Consider the following 17,301-nt stretch of genomic DNA (forward strand, 5'->3'; position numbering starts at 1 on the left):
AATGCATGAACAAGTAAATTGCACTAACGCAGACTAAGTGTAAAGGTAGCGTTATGTACTATGCACAGTACAGAGAAGGTAGTGATAACCTCCATTTGGTTGGGGAAGAAAAGTGGTGTGCCAGAGCGTTAGAGATCTGAGGTGGGTTTTGAGGCGCAAGTAGGAGTTCATCAGGTAACCTAATAAGGGAAGGAGATGCCTAGAAGGGACAAAACATATTCAAAGTCATTTAGATCATGAGGAAATAGGTTGAACCCACTACTTTCAGTAGGTCTCAAACTTTTCTAACAAAGAACTCACAACAGCAAATTAGAGAGAAGGTAGGGCTGGTCTGAAGCACTCAGTCAAGCATGGAATTTCCTAAGGTATGTATTTCCATTTTCTAAAAGTATGATTATGGTTTATAACAGTCTCATGTGTTTTGACGTTAAAATGTTTTTAATTTCTAGTCAGTAAGAATATTTGACTTTCCAAATATACATTGTCAAATAAAATTCACCCTCCATGGAGGAAGAAGCTCCATGTTGACGTCTTGGCTTCAGAGAAAGGCAGTTGGTACCCAGCTTGAGAACTAGAAAGTCTTTCAAAGACGATTGCAGACTAGAGCTGCCTCTCCGAATGTATGAGGGGTTTTTCACATTCGAATTTAGGCCTGTTGACTGAGGTTGACCACAGTCACAGTATTTTCCAAACACTCTTCTTGAAGTTTAAAGTTTGTCCTCGTTCCCATTAGCCCTCACTGTCTGCCATGTTGGTGGATTTGAAGAAGATACCACCAGTGGGGCCACTGAGAGGCAGTCAGGCAGTGCTAGAGTGGACAACGCGGAATCTCTCCCACAAAACCAGCATTAGAAGGAATTCCAAGCTGAGTATGCAACTGAGGGCCAATCAGATGCAGGTACCACTGGAGGCTTACAAAAGCCACTTCAGGCAAAAGGTAATGATTCCCCGATCTCCATGCCAGGTTACGCTCCAGACCGATGAAGTCAGAAACTCTGGGAATGGCATCCAGGCATAAGAATTTATTAAACCTCTCAGGTGATTCCAATGTGTGGCCAAGTTTGCAAATCAGTGGGCTGGATCCCCACTGTTCTCAACCTTGGCTGCACATTAGAATCCCCTGGGGAGGTTTTTACACGTAAGGTGTATACATATAAACATATTCATGGTGGGGGAGCCCGGCTCTCAGCCCAGTAGGTCAGTATCCAGGGCTAAGGCTTGTGCCTCTATATGCCTTTAGACCTGAGAAGGGATCCAGTCTACCCTGACCCTGTACTTTGGGGCAACTTCCTGGAACTTTTCCAAGCCCCATGTGGGTGCTTGGACCCACAGGAGCTGTCAGGGTCATCCCTTGGGGTGCCCTCAGAGCTCAGTTACTCCTGCCTTTGAGGTCACCAGGACACCTGTGGCAGGTGTGGTTCCAGGAGGGCAACCTAGGTCACTCCTGTGCCTGGAGCAGTTTCTTGCACCCAAGATCAGGCCACCAGTGGTGCTACCACTGATTTGGGGGGACTACTCACATCGAACACATGGGCATGCTTGGGGCTCTGGGCTACCCACCATCCACTGCGACCTGGCTGGAGTTGCACACAGGCTCTGCGTGGTTCTTGCCCCTCTGCATTCGGACAATCCAGGTCCAAGGAACTGAGGGCGATGGGCAGCAACCGTGGCCCTGTTCACCCCCACAGCAAACAACCGGGATGGCCACCACCCCCACCACAGGCTCCGCAGTCTTCCCAGGTGGCTCTCCAGGCTTTTCTTCCTCAGTGCCAACGGCCCCTGCTGGTCAATGTCGTCTCTTGTCTCCCACTGATGTAATGACTTCATGATGTCTCTGTCATCTTAGGCTGTGCCTGAGGAGGGTCCCCTCTTTTTGCGGGGATGGGACCGCTCTTCTCAATCTCCCCACAGGCCACTACACCCCAGGCTGGTGGCCATGTGCGGCAGGCAGGGGTGACATCCCTGTTGAAAGAGATCACATTCTAGGAAGGCAATGATTACCACCTGAAGAGTTCCTAACACCGGGGAAGATAATTCTACATTCTAGACAGTTCTACATTGCTAGACAATTTCAAACAGTAAATTTAAGGTCACCAAAAAAGAATTATCCTTCACAATTTCTTGCATACTGGGGAACACTTGCACTTCATGGGCAAGGGAAGCACAGTCCAAACGCTTGAGAGGGTCATAGGGAGCCAATCCTCACTGGAGCATAAAGAGAAGGCAATTTACCAGTAACAAGGTAACAGCCCTTAAATTAATGGTATTACAGGGAAAGGCAGAAGCTCTACTCTGTTTCAACACAGATGGCTCTGAGGAGCCCTGGCATTGTAATAATGTTGCTCCCTTCCTTCAGTGGGAGATGTGGAATTCACCAGGAATGGCGCGTTGGACCAGAAAGAACAAGGAGAGAGGGTGTGGGGATAGACCCTACAGAGAATCTTCGTTTGTATTAACTGAACAATAAAGACATAAGTAGCTCTTCTGTGCCAATTATTCTAATGTTTATTCAATAAATCACTATACCTCATATGGGCCCACGAATTTTATAATATGTTTTGTAATCAACTTGTTTTTACAGGCAGGAACCCCACCAAACAATATTTGCCCAGGCTCCACACATGCTAGGGCAATCCTGTTGGGCATCCCATTTGGTTGTTTTCTGTCCCAAAGCTCCCCAGGGGATTCCAGTTTTGTACCCAGGGCCGAGAGTCCCTGCACCAGAAGCAAGCAGGCGGATGTCTACACCTCTGGTTTCAGCCCCCAGTGGAGAAGTGCCTCAGGTGGAGTTGGATTATGTACCCCCAGAATTTGTTGAAGTTCCAGACTCCATTACTTCAGAGTGTGGCCTTATTTGGAAATAGGGTCATTGCAGATGTAATTAGTTATGTTAAAATGTGGTCATCCTGGAGTAGGGTGTGTCCCTACCCCATCTGACTGGTGCCCTTATAAAAAGGGGAGATTTGACACCATCACACACACACACAAGGAGAGCGCCACGTGAACATGAAGGCAGAGATCAGGGTGATGCGTCTACAAGCCAAGGAACGCCAAAGATTGAGAGCAAACCACCAGAAGCGAGGGGAGAGGTCTGGACCTGATTCTTCCCTCACCACCCACTGAAGGAACCAACCCTGCCGACACCTTGATCTTAAACTTCTAGCCTCCAAAACTGTGAGACAATAAAATTTCTGTTGTTTATGGGACCCAGTTTGTGGCACTTTGTTATGGCAGCCTAGGAAATGAATGTAGGGAGATTGCTCAAAGGAACCAAATGGAAGTTCAACACACAAAGGTTCAAAATGGACTAAAAACCAAAACAGAATCTCTCCAGGTAGTGAAAGAGTTGGAAAGCATCGGAAACTCAGAAGACTGGGGTTTCTTAAATGCACTTAACGCTGCCGCAGGGAGCATCGTAAATCTCCTCAGTGAATGTGCCCAATCTGCTGATAGCGAGTGAGAAAATAGCGGGCTTGCTTTGTGTAAGGTCCTACACTCCCTTCACTCCTTTGCTCATTTCAACCTGTCAGGCCAAGGAGAGATAATTGCATTAAATCACCTGGCAACTTAAATGCTCTCATTTTTAGCATCAAAGGAGACTTTCTCTTTAACCAATTAAAAACCTAAGGTCTCCTTGGCAAGTAGGAAAGCCTTAGAACTAGAATTTGGCCAGGTGTTGGATTTGACAGCAGAGCTTCTGGGTCCCAAAGGAAGCTTCTGGCGGGGCTTAATCAGGCCCCCTGGCAAAGGAACCCACAGGTGCCCCAGGACAATAGTGGCCTGCACATCTCCCACGAGATACTAAGCTCCTGGAGAGAGAGCATTCACCATGGGCCCTATTTTCACGACTCTTCCATTGAATTCTCTACCTAACCCCTTCTTGGGCACAGAGATTGTCCTTCCTCACCCGATTCCTGTACAGGGGCGAGGATTAAAGAGAGAGCTCACAGACTCTTCGAGATGCAGTGAGAGGGCAGGAAATAAGCATCTTAACAAGGCATTTGCGGCAGTTTTCGGGGTCATGCAAGTCAGATAAAAAGATGAGAAATGGACATTTAATTAGGGTCAGTGAAAGGAGAAAGGGTGTGGCACCTAGAAATGAATTTTTCTTTTTGAAGCTGTAAACAGAACCTCAGAGTCCTTTGGCTCATTTGCCCTGTGGAAGCAGTTTTCTAACTGAAGAGCTTGCGACTCACCCATCTTCCTGTAGAAGACATAAGCAGATCTAGGGAGCTTTAGATAAGGCCCTTTAAAAATAAATGCAAAAGAAGGAAATTAATATCTTCCATCCTGGCAGCTCTTCTTGGGTCCCCTCCTACTCTGGGAGTTTTCAGTGCGTAGATTTGGAGGAAAAAAATATTCAAACATGAAACTGATTGTTCAATCCCACGTCAGTTTCATTTTCCAGCTTTCTGGCAGATTGCCTGCTGAGCCAACCGCGTGTCCTCCAGTTCTCTAGAAATGCCCTTGTTCAAAAGGTCGCAAACACCTGGTACCATTCTAAGTTGAGCCCGAGTTCCTCTACCGGCTGCAGGGATCCTGCTGCTGAGAGGAAGTTTGGCCTCATGGAAAGAGCTTCTATGCTCAAGTCCCAGATTTGAATCTCAGGTCCTTCTCTTGTGCAGGTTATTTGACTCTGTAGGTTGGTTTCCTCCTCCAAGAACAGAGATGAAATGAGTGATGGGGGTGGGTTCACAATCTCCTTGTGAGAATGCAATGGAAGAATAATAATAAATAAAGCTCCTGCTACACAGTATCAGGAGAGTAATAAATAAGGCTCCTGATATACTCCTGAGAACAAACAAAGCTCCTCATGCACTGTAGTAGGAGCCCAAGAAAAGGGGCTCCACTCCGCCCTGTCTGACCTGCAGCTCAGCTGAGGTTATGATCCTTCCTCCCAGTCCATAAGAAAAAGGAGAGGGGAGGGACCAGTGTTCTCTATGCCCCCTGCCTGATCCCGTTGGAGGCGGCTCAGCATAGGCTCCTGTGCTGTGCCTTCCGAGGAGGAGCTAGTGCTGATAGAGGATAAGGAGAGCAGAAGGCTGGCCCTTTTTCATTTCAAGGAATCAAATAAAGGAGAATCTATGTGCTGGGCTTTAATTGCAATCAGTAAACATTTGTGGAGCACAGACCGTACGTCCATCCTGTGCTTGGTTACTGAGATTGAAGAAATGAGTAAGACTTGGCCCCTCCTCCAAGCCTCTCCACATCTTGATGCGCAGCTATCTAAGAACGCAGAACATCTTTCAATCCATCTAGTTTCCCAAGAAATTGTGGTGATTCCATGTTTTATTATACTACATTGGCTTATTTTTATTTTAATAAAAAATTTATATGCAAAAGAAAAGCATATTTTTTCCTCTCTCTTAATCCATAAACCTCATTGACATTTAAGATTAACTTAATTTCTAATAATATAAACAGGAAGTGACTTTTTCTTAAAGTTACTAAATAAATAAAGCCAACCATATTTTCATTGAAATAAAATTTGACAAAACAGTTTTTAAGTTCTGGAGAAGAACTCATTCTCTAAATGAGTAATTAAAACCTGCTTAATCTAATAAAGTAGATTCTCTATGGACCTCCTATAATAGACAAAATTTTGTTAATCTGAGTTGAGCGATAATATGAATTTAGAGGAAATAAACTGCATTTTGGGGGAAAAAACAAACATGTTATATGTAAGAACTCTCATTTATCCACACTGGATCCCCAGTGGACCCCAAGAACTGTATTTACAAAAAAGCCTGCACAGCATTTGATAGGTAACTGTCTTCTCCAGCTGGGAAGTGGAAAACCAAACTCCCTCCAGTGATGGCTAGGGATGTTTTCCTTTGGGAAGACAGAGTTTGTTTTTCTGCTCCTTCTTTCGCCCAGGTCAAACTGATCTTGTTGATCGGACACTTCCTCTCTTGTCCAACAATTTCCCACTGAAAAGTGAGACCATTCTGGTCAACTAGCTTTTCCCGTGCCAGCAAAGGGAGCTCCGTGCAGACTGGAGGTTGGCATTGTCTGATCATCCTCCCAAGGGAGAGGATACAGCGCAAAATTCTTCCTCCAGGGCCTCCCAGAAGTGTGGCTGACACAAGAGTGGATCATAATCTGGGTTATGGCACCTTTGAGCATAAACATGCTACTTAGAATGTCACATATATGTGTTATATATGTATGTATCTGCAAAGATACAACCGTGTATATATCTCTGTATTGTCAAGAAAGAAGCCTTGATGAGGCCAACAAAGGTTTCCTTAGACCCTAGAGCTCTCTAAAGAACTTGCTTTAATTAATAGATCAGAATAGTTTGTATTCAACATATCAAATAAGTAGATGATTGATAGATAAATAGATAGATTGATTTAGAAGTCAGATAGACCTGTTTATACCAATTACTGGCTGAAGGAGCCTTGATAAGGTATTAAGTTTTCCTAAACCTAAATTTACTTGTCTGTAAAATGGGTTCAATTACCTCTCCAGATGGTTTCAAGGCATAAATGAAACAGTGTCTGTAAAGTGCTTATTAAAGTGACTTACATAATGCAAGCCTCAATACAGAGAAAACATTACCAGCATCATTCTTGTTGAGGAACAGTTAATTTGGGGGCATCTTTGTGAGGTGGGGATTTCAGAACGGTAAGGAGACAGACTGCATTAATGGAAAGCCTCCCACACACATCCGTGTAAATGGATACTTCCCGCAACAATGCACAGCTTAAGGGGGGCCAGTCACCTGGTGGTCAAATGTTTCCCAAGTCGCTGAGGGTGAGACAGTGCTGCTGGGGAACCCAGCTTGAGTTCCTGGTTCAAGAATCACACCTGTGAAATTCGATCCAGGTGGGAAATTCTTCGAGTTGACTCTGCTGAAGCCATGGTTCATTATCAAGTTATTTCTCTGGGTCACTCTGAGGTCATCTCCTTAATTAACGTATCAGCCAAGAGATGCCACAAAATCCAAGCTGCTCAGCCTTTGCCTCCAAGTCCATCACAGCCCCTCTCCTTCATTGAAAACTTTTTTGGTGCCAGGCACCAGGCAAAGAGCCTCTGTACATCACTTTATTTAATCTTCTAACAACCCTCTGGGGGAGCGGCTACAACAATCACCATTTAAAGATGAAGAATCTAGGGGCCTGCCCGGTGGCGCAGTGGTTAAAAGTGCAGTTCCACATCAGCGGGCTGGGGTTCGCCAGTTCGGATCCTGGGTGCGGACGTGGCACCACTTGGCACGCCATGCTGTGGCAGGCATCCCACATATAAAGTAGAGGAAGATGGGCATAGACATTAGCTCAGGGCCAGTCTTCCTCAGCAAAAAGAGGAGGATTGGCAGCAGTTAGCTCAGGGCTAATCTTTCTTAAAAAAAACAAAAAAGATGAAGACTCTCAGGCTTGCAAGCTCCAGTCATTTGCCCAGGATCACAGCTAGCAAACGGTGGAGCCGAAATTGCAGGTAACCGTGGAGATCTTTCCATCAGACTATGCTCCCCAGAAAACCATTAATTCCACTTTTCTCTCCTCTGTCACGTGTTTATATTGCATATGAGAACAAAAGGAGGTTTAAAATCCTCATTTTTCTCACCTGCTAAAGAGCAACACAGCCTGTTGTTACTAATCAAGCCTTACCTTGCTCCAGGCTCTCCAGACTATTCCGCCTATCCTCATATGGCATCTCTGCTCACCCCAATCCGTGCTAGGGATTCCTTCCGGCCTTTCAAAAAACAACTGGTAACAATTTAGCAATTAGTTTAAATCTCTTTAGTTGGGCTAAGATGCCCCTTTTCAGGGGCACCTGGTTGGAGCAAGAGTGCCACCTGGTGGAACATTTGGGTCACTGCCAACACTTGTTCCTTGGTCAAAGGTGGCAAAGCCGGCTTTGAACAGAAATGGACAAGGAGCAGTGTTCACGCCGCCTGGGACCGTGCCCAGAAATAACTCAGCAGCGTCCAGGCACGAACTTACTGAAACTCAAAGTCTTGCTGAAACACAAGTTTGGGACTTTAAGGGTATGCGTGTCTTGGCTCCAAAGCCTGGGGCTGGAATTAGGGTAATTCGGAGGGTGAGGCAAGGCCAGGCAAGTGCAGGATTGCATCCTGTCTTCATTTAAAATTTTGAAATTTTATTCATCATGGATTTTTGCATTAATTTTTACTTTTTAAGATTGCATTAAAATACTATTTATCTTGATTAGTGAGTTTTTTGGCATCTCTCCCTTACATTTGACACCCACTGCAAATGCCTCGCTTGCCTCACTCTGGTGTCCGCCCTGCTGAAGCTCTCTGGAAAAGGATTCAGTTTCCTTTCAAAGCTCTGTCTATAAGGGAGCTCCACACAGCTCCTGTCGCTCTGCCTTCACTCTTCCCATCTGAGAACGGTCTTGGTGTCCCACAGTCCCTCCTGCCCTGCTGGATTCACCAACTCAAGTGAAAAGGAAGTACATACGCCGGCGGACACACTTCAGTCTAGTGAACAGTCTGACAGAAAACGTTTGCCATCACTGATCTCACCGCAGATTACTGCTCTTCAGCAGGCAGCTGACTTGCCAAGCTAAAAAGCTGCTTCTCCTTTTGCCAGGTCCAAGACCACTCGGCCACAACAAGCCTGGGCGAGGACACTTGTCAACACCACGTGCCCTCACCTAACCTTGGTCAGGGCAAGCTGAAGGCCTGCCTGGGGATGTTCCTGTCTCAAGAATGTCCGAGCTGAATGCCCACATCAGGCCCGGTCACCGTAAAGCTCTGTGTCTACACTGGGTCATTCCAGTTCTCTGACCCACAGCCTGAAGCTAGGTGGGGAGTTCTTTACCTGGAGTGTAGAAGTGACTTTGGAAGGGGGGATGGTTCTGGAAACTTCTCAAATTTTATGCAAAACTACATGCATTTTTCTGGGGAGATGGTTTATCACTTTCCTTCCACTCCCCAAAGATCCCTGACCGGTAAAGGGTAAGAATCACAACGGTTTTCATGAAGGTCCTCAGGGTTTATCACGGGTCTATGCAAGGAATAGCAACAAGCAACATCTTCCTATGCCTGGCCTGGTAAAACAAATATCAATGGCCTTATCAGTGGTATATAAACAGTGTGGGGTGATCCTGATAAAAGGCCCAAGCATTTTTCAGAGTTCAGAGGAAGGAAAAAATCCTCTCTTGATAAAGTGGAATCTCCACTGGATGTTGAGAACTGGAGAGTCCACGTTGCCTTCCCTGCCTTTCGTTCCCCGCTTAAAATCTCTTTCAGCCTTGCTATTTTCAAGCAAAGTTCTTTTGCAAGCTCCAGACTTTCCTCTAGAATATCCTTCTGCCCTTTTGGCATCCTCCACTCATCCTTCAAGATCAGTTTTCTCAACATTTCCGGGCAGGGCTGCGTACCTCACATAGTCCTGTTATCACATAGATGACTTTTCTAGAATTATTTGCATATTTATCTACAAGACTGTGATCCCATCAAGGCAGGAACCCAATTGTATTAGTTTCCATATCCCCAGCACCTAGCACAGAGTATTAAAAAAAAAAAAAAAAGGTTAGATGGATGAATAAAGAAACAGATCCATGAATAAATGAACAATCCCCCTGACCGCCTTCATTTCCTAGATGGGGAAAGTGGCCCTCTGATAGACACCAGCATGCCAGTGAGACTGAGCCAGGCAGGGCGTCCCCAGGAGCCACACCCAGGCCAGCTGCAGGCCACTCGGCAGCTGTGTGGGTCTGAGATCCTGCCGCACCCTCCAGCCCCTTGGCAGTTCTTGCTCCAGCATGCCACCATATCTCGCTTTCTCTTCTATTTTGCTCCTTGGTTCAGAGCACACAGTAGGGAGACACGAACCAGGGGAATTCAGAGGTAAGAAATGGTGACTGGCAGATGCCAGCTGTCCCCCTGGCAGGGTCTGGGAAACCTGAATCTTCTCTGTGACTCTGTCCTTACCACAGTGAGGACCAAAATGAGAAACTCTGACTCTTTCAAACTTACTTCACCAGCAGGATCCTGAGAGCTGAATTTCAGGCCCAGAAATGCATTGTCCATGAACCTAAACAGCGAATTTTACTTTGCTTCCTCCCACCGGAATTAGATTCACGAGAAGTCTGATAAAATCTCCAAACCGCTGCTCCGAGCTCTGCTTGTCCCAGACGCATGGCGGAAACTGGAAAGAGCCGGGAGGAGGAAGCCTCGCCAGCTGGTTCTGGTCCTGCCCTGAAGTGGGGGAAAACGCCTCTGAGGGGACCCGTAGGCCCAAACACAGCTGTGGTCATTACTGAATCATTAGACTTGCCACAAACGAGAGAAAAGTTTCAAACAGCGAAGAGGACTTCTCCGTGGTCTGCTGAATGGGGTTTCTCTTTGTGTTTTGGTTCCTTCTGGTGGCGTGGCCTGGCCTGCAGGGTTTCCTCAAAGCCGCAGGAGCCCCTCAGCCCCTCATGTTGCCCCTCAGGAGCTCTCCTCAGCGGGGCAAAGGACTTTTTTTTTTTTTTTTAAGGTAGGTAAGTCTGGAAAAGACTCAGAGTTTTGAGTCATTGTTTTGTGCACAGTGATTTGACCTTCTCTGATCCACTTCTCAGAATTACAGGTCCCTTTTCTGAAGAACACAAAAGCCTACAGAGGAAAACAGGAATATTCCAAATTTATAACTGGAAAAAGGGAAACCCGGTCACTCAAATGTTTGCCCAGTTCAGTCGCCCCACCTCTTCCAGATGTTGGTAGAAATGGCCCACTTATCTCTCATCCCACAGTTTTCTGTCCTCTGTAAGTCTGATCCATCACTCTATACCCTAGATCTCTTTCTGTTCCCTTTCGTACCTACTAAGTGTGTAATAAATATTAATTGACAGACTAAAGGCAAATTAAAGCTGAGAGCATTTTATTTATTTATTTATTTTTTTGTGAGGAAGATTGGCCCTGAGCTAACATCTGTTGCCACCTTCCTCTTTTTGCTTGAGGAAGATTGTCACTGAGCTAATATCTGTGCCAATCCTCCTCTGTTTTATGTGGGACACTGCCACAGTGTGGCTGAACGAGTGGTGCTAGGTCCACGCCCAGTGTCTAAACCTGCGAACCCTGGGCTGCCAAAGCAGAGCATGTGAACTTAACCACTACGCCACTGGGCCGGCCCCAAGCCAAGAACATTTTTATAAAAACAGAAACCATTTAGAAAGCATAACTACAGGCCAGGCGCTTTATATCAAGTTTAATCCTCACTGCAACTCTGTAAGGGAGGTGTTTTTACTCTGTTTTACAGATGAGTAAACCAGCGCTTGGAAGGGTTCTGGGAACACAAACTACTTATCAATGGCGTAGCTAGAATTCCAGGGCTGTCTTACCTGCAAAGCTGTGCTCTTCATCATTCTGGAGTTCCCAGCGTTTCAGTGAATGACCCAGGGAAGTTTCCACTTCCTGAGCATAGTAACAGGGACCTGAGGGATCAGAACACCATGTGAAATACGGCCATGCTCAGAGCAGGGAGAGCCCCACTAGCATGCTGGAGTTATTAGAGCTTTTCCTGGCAGAGCTGCACGTGGTGCCCAGGTGAAGCCCTCATTCCTAAAATCCTGCCATTGCCTCTTAACCGAGCCCAGCTCTTCTCATTCCCGTCCACCTTGGGTGGGTATCAGGCTAAAACTTCCTTTGTCTCCTCCTTCTGACTAGCCGTGAGCTGGGAGCGTGGCACAGTACGGTGGTTCTGAGGATGTGTGTGACTGCTGACGCTCACTATAGTCATGCCAGTAGCTGATATCCCTGATTCTCTTCCAGCACTTTTTTTTTTTAACGATTGGCACCTGAGCTAACAACTGTTGCCAATCCTCTTTTTTTTCTTTCCTGCTTTTTCTCCCTAAATCCCCCTAGTACATAGTTGTATGTTTTAGTTGTGGGTACTTCTAGTTGTGGCATGTGGGACACCACCTTAGCGGGGCATGACTGAGCGGTGCCATGTCCTCGCCCAGGATCCGAACCAGTGAAATCCCGGGCTGCCAAAGCGGGGAGCATGAACATAACCATTCAGCCATGGGGCCGGCCCCTCTTCCAGCACTCTTTACCGTAGAAGACAGACTGGACCTCAAAATCCTTCTCAACACAACATTGCAGGGAGCCACTCCCAATCAATCATCATTGCTCTGAGAGTAAGCCTATTTGTGTGGCATAGCAAGCGATCAATAGAATTTCATTTCCAGTTCCTTCCGTCTTTCCTACCTGCCTTCCCCAGTGTTTCTGGGATGGATAGCGGGATAGATGGATGGAGGAATGGATGGATGGATGGGCAGATGAAGGGAAATTGAGTTCTCAGCCGACAGAGGAGCCCTGGTTGATACCACTCCTAATTGTGCTGATTTCTCTCAATGCCAATGCTTCCTTAACAAAACTTGCTCTTGGAATGAGGCATATTTTGTGGCATTTGTTACAGGAACTAGTGAGATTGTGGGGTCATTCCGAGGCCGTGGAGGATCCTTAGCGTCAGCATTTTTTTTCACTCAGTCTCATTTCCTCCCCCTCGAACATATGTCTGAGCTTAAAAACATCCATTCACCCCATACTTCCTTCTTCTTTTTAAAGCTCAAGCTGACAAGAGAAATTTCTTCTCCCACTCATCTTTTTTTTCTATACAGGGGAAACTACTTACAGCTCCACTGTGGGGTGTGTAGGAATGGCCAATGATTGAAAACTCTTCTGTGTCTTGGAGCCATCAGCATCCTTAACCTGTGCTATTAGTTGCCTAAAGGTTCAGCATCATCCCATGATTGAGCTGTGGACAGGAAAGTGTGTTTTTCCAAGGCCCTTTCAGAAGCCCTGGCTTTTGGTTTTGAACTAATCCAATTATGGTGATATCAGGATATTCTTTCCCTTAGCAAATACCGCTCAGTGTTTGAGAGGAAGGAAATGTTAAGAAATTTTTGTTCAAGAGAGTTTAAAGAGGAATAAAATAAAGCAACATTTTTGAGATTTGAGTACAAGTAAATCAAAAGCATATGGATTGTGTGCTGTTAAAACATGCTTTTGTTTCCCCAGGAAGGAAAAAATTCTTGGGAAAAATATATTTTAAAAAATGGCATAGATTGGAAAATAGCTAGAGATTTTTAAGAAACCCAAAATGTAGCAAGGATGGTCCAGTTCTAGTTATTAACATCCCAGAACCAGCGGGGGAGTAAAATTAGGTGGTAAAATGATTATATAACTATTTGTTATTCCAAGCTGGAAGTGACACATTTCTTACATATTTCTAAAAACAAAAAATGCTATACTGAGGTCTAGGAGATGAGGTTTTCTTTCGTCGTCCTCGTTTTGATATTAGTTATGATAATAATTTCTTTTACTGAACTCACAGACTGTGAAAGGTCAAGGTGCAGAGGTGAAGGCAGGGGCCCTGGAGTCAGACTGCTGGCTGGACTCACGGCTCTGCCCCCATTAGCCATGGGATCATGGGGGAGTTCCTTCACCTCTCTGTGCCCTAGTTTACTCATCTGGAAAGTGAGAAGAAGAAGAAGAATAGTTGCTACACTTGCCACCTGGAGTAAATGCTGCTGCACAGGAAGCTCTCAGTAAATGTTAGCTGGTATTATTTGCCATCCTTCCTGGAATGCTCTGGCACTAGATAACTCCATGACTCAGTCACTTGCTTCAAAACTGACAAAGAGGGCCCCGCTTGTGGCCGGGGTGGGGGGTTAAGTTCGCGCGCTCCGCATCGGCGGCCCAGGGTTTTCCAGTTCTGATGCTGTGCGCAGACCTACACACCGCTCATCAAGCCATGGGGCGACCCCCAGAGAAGAACTGGAATGACTTACAACTAGGATATACAACTATGTGCTGGGGCTCTAAAAAAAAAAACTGACGAAGAAAAAAATGGAATGAAACGAAAGTGCAGCCATTACAACCAACATTAAAGAGTTAAAAAAGGATGAAAAGAAAATATTAGGAACAATTGTACACTAACAAAATAGATGACCTAGATGAAACAGAAAATTCTTAGGAACACACAAATTAACTAAACTGACTCAAGAAGAAATAGAAAATGGAAAACTCAAGAAGAAATAGAAATAGAAAACAGCAGACCTATAACAAGTAAAGAGGTTGAATCAGTGATCAAAACCTCCCAATGAAAACAAGTCCAGGACAAGAGGTCTTCACGGGTGAATTGTACTAAACATTTAAAGAAAAGTTAATACTAATCCTTCTCAAACTCTTCCGAAAAATAGCAGGGAAGACTTCCTCACTCAGTATTACTCTGATCCAAAGTTTGTCACTCATCTCTTTCAGGACTCTGCCTTCCTGACTCTCCCATATCAATATAGTGTCACCTCCCCCTGCCCTCACTTAGTCCCTTACACCGATTTACTTTTCTTCATAGAACTCATTACCATCTGATATATTATATATTTATTTGCTTACTTATTTATTGACTCTCTTCTCCCACTAGAATGTAAGTTCCATCAGAGCAGAGGATTTTTTTCCACCGTTGAATCCTCAATGCCTAGAATAGTGCCTAACAAATAATAGGCGCTCACAAGAATTTACTGAATGAATAAAGAAATTGTCTAATCATTCTTGCACTGAGAACAGAGTGAAAACTAGAGAGGACCTGGGTATTGCCGAACTCCCAGATATAGCTGACTAGAAGAAAAGGAGCCTTCAAAACCAGACAACCAAGAAAGCGTCGAATCAGGGAAACAAAGGGAAATGAGATTTCTGAAAAGCAGGGACTGGTCAGCAGTATCAATTAATGCTGAGAAATCAAGAACAATGAGAACAAAGAGTCCATTGGATTGAGCTACATGAAGGTCATTGGCCACCTGAGTGAGAGTCATCTGGGGGCATCATAAGGCTGGAAGCCAAAAGCCAGGCAGCTTTGAGGGGTGAACAAGGGGAGGCAGTACCTTCGGACAACATTTTAAAGATGTTTTCCTATAAAGAAGAAGGTACAGAGATAGGAAAGCTGCTGGAAAGGGTGGGGGACATGTGAGGATCTTGTCTCACTTATCCCACTTATGTAAGTGGGAAAAACGTGCTGCTGTCTAAAAGCCTAAGGAAGGAACTCAGCTGAGAAAAGAAGTTGAATGCACACAAGAGGACAAGGTTCCGGGGAGGAGAGAGATGGGGCCAGACCCTAGGACTGGCTTTAGCACGGAGGAGCAACCTTCCCTACCCCCTCCGATGGCAGACCAACAAAGACTACAGGAAAAGAAGTGCCAAGAGGCCACATGACGCCCTCACCAGCCCCAACGAGGACCCAGGTCTACTGACAGCCAGTCCACTGCTCTTTGTACTATGTAGTTTTGTTCTCTTGCTCAAATTAGAATGTTCAAGAGGCAATGAGGAGGTGAGATGGATAAAAACCTAAGCTGATGAGTAGAAACTGCCTACCACAATAGACTGTCATGTCAGACTGTTACGGAAGGCACTTTTTCCCACTCAGATGCTCCCTTCCCTGCGGTGTGAGCCCTATTTGTATAGGTCTCCTTGCAGCCCCCACTTACCCCTCCCCAGGACATTGGAGGGCCTGACCTGATTGGTGAGTCTGTGAGGAGAAGCTGAGCATGCGCAGCCTGGCCCCTTTCTGTCGCTCTTCCTTTTAGGAAATAGAGAAAACATGCTCTAGGTGGCTCTCGAACCCATGGGAAGCATACCAGTAAAGCTTCGCTCCACGCCTGCCCTGTGTGGAGGCCAGCAATGGTCCGACCCTGCCTGTGGCCAGATGGTCCTTCAATACCTGTGCTCAGTACTAGGAAGTCCATCTGCCTACAGATATATTCCACTTTCTCCGGTGTCAGCTTTATCAGTAGGAAGGATGCTCTTTTAGCCTCCGTCCGCCTTTCTCTTTTCTCTTTTTTTTTTTCCAGTGGGTTCAGAAAAAGATGAGGAAGAAGAGAACTAATTACTTCAGCAGGAATTACACTATTAAAATTGGCAGATGAAACTTGATTCTCAAAATCATTCTTTTCAAGATATGAAGACCAAAAAAAACCCATAAAACACAATATGAATATTTTCTGATATAATTTAAATAATGAAAGTGCATTCTTTTCAGAGAAGAACAACCTCACAGCGTATAAGAGAGGCTGATTCCTTTCCTGGATGTGTAAAACCCAAAGGATCTGCTTTCTTAATTCAGTTGGCCAAAAGTACAAAATCACAGTTGATAGTTTCTTCAGCTCTTTCCAAGATTCCACTGTTTTCTGTCTGGAAACAGCCATTGCCACATCCACAGTTTCAAACTTGAGAAAATGATCCAGAATCATCACAACATGTGCAGAGGCTGCACAGCAATAACCATTCTACGAGGGCAGGCGAGAAACCTGCCAATGCACATTCTTCGTTGATGAGAAAAATGCAACAACGACTGTAAAATTAGGTGTTGGCACCATATTTAGCCATGGATTCAGTCTTCAACTCACTTCTCGCCAACTTTTTCAGTGCCAAATAGTTGATCCTAATAATTATTTCAGAAATAGTCACTATCACCTTCTCCAATTACTTCAGCCTGCATATTTCAAATTGAAAAGTATTAGCCTTGACTGTACAGCTTCTCTCTACTGCTCCTAAGTTGCTGTTTGGAAATTCACCAAATAATCTTTAGGCCTATCAGGGAAGACAAAGATTATCAGCGAAATCCCTCTTGTAATTTTTCTTGCAAGCTATTTTAAGAAACAACGAGGCTGCGGGTTATTCACAGACTTTATGGCGCATCAGAATCCGTGGGAGATTAGATGTCTAGGGTGGGAATGTGGGCAAGGGCTAAGAGAGCTGGTGAATATGAGGCTGAAGGAGACACTGCAAAACTCAGAGCAGAGGCGTGTGGTCCACATGCTACCCGAGCCCTTCGGGGAATGGCCTCCAACCATCTTGCATCCTTGTAGCCGTTGTTCAGATTCAAAGTTGCCAGAGACAGGATCTGGCCCCTGTGGTTTCTAAGAGGCAGTCACTTCCCTCCACCATAACTCCTCCTCCAAAAAACAGCCTGTGGTGGGAAGCTCCCTAAAAGGAAGATGCGGGATTGGTTGCTGGGGGCAAAGCTGGGCAAATGCCCCCCATACCTGGGCCCCATGGGGGAGTCCGGCAAGCATCAGTTCAGTAGCTTAATTCATCCATGATGATTCATTGCATGGTGATCCTGAGAGCTCTCATTCATTCTGAGTTCATTCACTACATGGTGATTGAGCCCTTCTGGGTAGAGATACATCAGTAAACAAAGCGGACACAGTCCCTGCCTTCATGGAGCTCACAGCCCCCTTAAACCATCCACCTTGACTTATAAGCCACTGAGTTCATCCTTGTTGTCATGAGCCCACACTGGCTGTTAAATGGGCCTACCCAAACCTCAGCCCTGGTCTGATAGA

General features: G+C 45.5%; 1 long non-coding RNA gene across 3 annotated transcripts; it reads right to left on the bottom strand.

Annotated features, from left to right (window-relative positions):
* Positions 1-339: 339 nt before the first annotated feature.
* LOC123284753 (uncharacterized) lies at positions 340-16,838 on the bottom strand. Of its 3 annotated transcripts, none has more exons than XR_011502272.1 (5): positions 15,470-16,838; positions 11,299-11,391; positions 9,953-10,573; positions 9,355-9,473; positions 340-7,712 (listed from the first exon to the last, which is right to left on the bottom strand). It is a non-coding gene; the product is annotated as an uncharacterized lncRNA (long non-coding RNA). The 3 variants fall into 3 exon arrangements; XR_011502270.1 differs by having other exon boundaries at positions 340-1,962; positions 4,197-9,473; XR_011502269.1 differs by having other exon boundaries at positions 340-9,473.
* Positions 16,839-17,301: the final 463 nt, after the last annotated feature.

This window comes from Equus asinus, chromosome 3 (assembly GCF_041296235.1).
Source record: "Equus asinus isolate D_3611 breed Donkey chromosome 3, EquAss-T2T_v2, whole genome shotgun sequence".
Classification (NCBI taxonomy): Eukaryota; Metazoa; Chordata; class Mammalia; order Perissodactyla; family Equidae; genus Equus; species Equus asinus.